Source organism: Marmota marmota, unplaced genomic scaffold (assembly GCF_001458135.2).
Source record: "Marmota marmota marmota unplaced genomic scaffold, marMar, whole genome shotgun sequence".
Taxonomy (NCBI): Eukaryota; Metazoa; Chordata; class Mammalia; order Rodentia; family Sciuridae; genus Marmota; species Marmota marmota.
The window spans coordinates 5,935,074-5,938,434 of record NW_026000137.1 but is presented as its reverse complement, the minus strand read 5'-3'; the positions used below and the strand labels follow the sequence as shown (position 1 = coordinate 5,938,434).

At 40.6% G+C, this 3,361-nt stretch overlaps 1 pseudogene; it reads right to left on the bottom strand.

The window, feature by feature from the left end:
* Window positions 1-810: 810 nt before the first annotated feature.
* On the bottom strand, window positions 811-2,583 carry LOC107156305 (annotated as a pseudogene).
* Window positions 2,584-3,361: the final 778 nt, after the last annotated feature.

Here is a 3,361-nt window from a genome sequence, read left to right as displayed (position 1 = left end):
CAGGTAGAGGGCTTGCCTCATAGATGCAAGGCACTGGGTTCAATCCTCAGCACCACATAAAAATAATTAAAGATATTGTGTCCATCTACAACTAAAAAATAAAAATTAAAAAAAGGCAGTAGGGAGGCTGGGGATGTGGCTCCACAGATAAGTGCCCCTGAATTTAATCCCCTGTTGGGTTCAATCCTAAGCACCACATGCAAATAAACAAATAAAATAAAGGTATTGTATCCAACTATGATTAAAATTGAAAAAAAAAGGGGAGGGGGGGCTGGGGATGTAGCTCAAGTGGTAGCACGCTCACCTGGCATGCGTGCGGCCCGGTTCTATCCTCAGCACCACATACAAAGATGTTGTGTCAGCCGAGAACTAAAAAATAAATAAATAAATATTAAAATTCTCTCTCTCTCTCTCTCTCTCTCTCTCTCTCTCTCTCTCTCAAAAAAGATGTTGTGTCCACCAAAAACTAAAAAATAAATATTAAAAAAATTCTCTCTCTCTCTCTCTCTCAAAAAATAAAATAAAATAAAATAAAATTTCTGTAAATTGTAGTGGTACCCACCTGTAATTCCAAAATAAAAAGAACTGGAATGTAGCTCAGTGGTAGAGTGCTTGGCTAGCAAGTGGGAGGCACTGATTTTGATCCCCAGAACAAAATAAATAAATAAATAATAGTTACAACTTCAAAAGTTCTAGGCACAAATTTAGTAACTTATTTACATCATTGCATATCTAACGAACCAAAATATTGTCCAGAGCTTCTTTTTTTTTTCCAAGCCAAACTGTATCCAGCTTTATTAAAGGTACTTTTCATAAACAATCATGGTATTTCAGGCAGGACATGGGCAGTCAATCGTTAACAGTATACAACAACTTTCAAACTCCCTTCTTGAATGGACTACCAAAATCAGAAAGCCACTATAAAACCCAATGAAGTCTTCATTTGATGCTCTGAATAGGGAAAGTTTAGAGTGAGGGTTGACATTTCACATTTAGCATGTTGTTTAACAACTTTTCACAAGCTGACCCTGACTTTCAGGAAATGAAAGGAAAATGGCAAAAATTTTTAATCTGAAGATCCACAATCTAGAAAAGGAACTGCTGCTCTTCTGAGGGACATTATTCTCAATGATGTCACTGGAAAGTCCAGATTCCCCCCCCCACTGGTAAAACCTGTTAGGGTCTGTAAACAAGTCAAGATGGCGCCTGGCATTTTGCCAGAGGGAGTGGTTTATGAAGTAACGCCAGCAAGCCATTAAGTGTGGAGATTCCTTATTGGTTGACTGCTGTATCTAGTTTATGTTAATTAGATAAGCTGTGTGGAATGTATATATACCCCTCCTGTCCTACAATAAATGGCTCCCACTCCTGCTGTATCAATGTACACAAGTTGTTCGTCACCCCCCAGTTATTTTGCTGCAGCCGGACTGTGGCAAAAACCAATCGTTGGGAATCAGGTCCCAATAGGTCTGAGTTTAGGGGAATTAAGTCTATGCCAATGGCAGAGAGGGACAGGAGGACATACAGATGAGTTTGAGTTTTTCCATACCACAGGGCATTTGTGCCAAGGTGGCTATGTGTGCCAACATCAGGGAATCCCTTCCTCTTGGGAACAAAGAGGAAGTCTCTCAAAACTAGAAGGGAAAGGTGTCTTCCCCCACAGCAATCCAGCTTTGGAGACATTCTACTAGTGACATATGCTCCTTACCCCCAAAACAACAATGAAGTGTTCTGTGTGCTAACAACATAGTCTAAAAGAAAAGTAAAACAAAATTCTGCATTTTTATAAAACTTGATAAAAAAATAGTATTTCAAACTGTACAGTCACCAGAAGTACACAGTTATCAAAAATGCACACACTTCACTTGGCATCTCCAGCACCTCAGCTGTCTGTGCCTGGTCTGTTTTGGCATCTCCATTTTCTGCAGGGTTATTCCCATCCTTGCCAGCGTCAGCTTTTCCCTTTTTCCCTTTGGGTACCTTCTCTCCCTTCTTTGCAGGGGCCTTTTCAGGCTTGGGCTCTGGCTTTGGAGGAGCAGGTTTGGCAGACAACCTTGCTGATCTTCTCTGTGGTTCCTCTTTCACTTTGGCTTTATCTCCTTTAGCATCCCCTTCAGCCTTTCTCTTGGGCATGGTGGCGACCATGACGGGAGGCAGGCGCTGGACTCAGGGATGCAGCGCGCTCGGCTTTGGTCGGTCTGGGGGTCGTTCTCGCTTCTTCTTCTTCACACTGCTCCTGTCCAGAGCTTCTTATGGTTCACATTTTGTACCTGATACTTTTTCCCCTAATTTTTATTTTTAGATGGACAAAATATCTTTATTTTATTTATCTACTTTTATGTCGTGCTGAGGATTGAACCCAATGCCTCACATGTGCTAGGCAAGCACTCTACCACTGAGCTACAACACTAGTCCTGTACCTGATACTCTTCAAGTGATAATGGAATTAGAGGCCAGTGCTCAGCTGTGATGAGCAGCTTCCCATCCTGACTCCTAACCAGAGCTCCTGCCCTGGAGGAGCCCAGGCTGTGATAAGAGGTGGTTGGGATATAGTGTGACACAACTATGTGGCCAGGGTATTGTGTCCAACCCCCGCTCAAGGCTGTTCGTCTAAAGAGTATGACCCATGTTAAGACATTATGGAAGGATATTAATATGAAATTAATTAATAATCCACATTTAATTTTATTGTATAAATGGAATGATTACTAGGATATTGTTGTTATTTTAAACACTTTGGTGTTTTTCCATATCACAACTTTATTACATTTAAGGACGTAATTTCTTCTCTCTCTCTCTCTCTCTCTCTCTCTCTCTCTCTATTTTGTCTAAGAAATGAAAAAAATACTGGGAGAAAGTGGTATCCTTTGATTTGGTCCTGTACCCCCTCCCACCTCAGGTTATCAAGTAATAAGATCCTGATAAGTGTCTCTTAGTTCTTGGAGATGCATGTCAGAGTTGCCTAGAATAGACAGGGCTTTTATTTTTTTTTTTAATAAAAATTTATCTGACTCTAGTTAACAGAGTAAGGAAGACTTTACTGGGGACTATTGTGATAGGTCAAAGTGTTAAGACTTTGGCAGTATGGAAGATTTTTTGTTTGTTTGTTTTTGTTTTTGACATTGAGCACAAGTATAGTTAAGGAACAGGCTGGTGGTAATGGTGGATGGAAAATTACTACAACACATCAAGGGTAGGGAAGATTCTTACTAGAATTACTAAGCAGGATTCTTGCTAAAGTTAGGTTAGGGTGATGAGACATCAAGGGCAGGGAGAGTGAAGAATTTGATTAAATACTGACAGTGATAAAAAGCCAGGGTAGGGAGATTCTGCCTAAACTGTTGTAGGGACAAACGAGGCA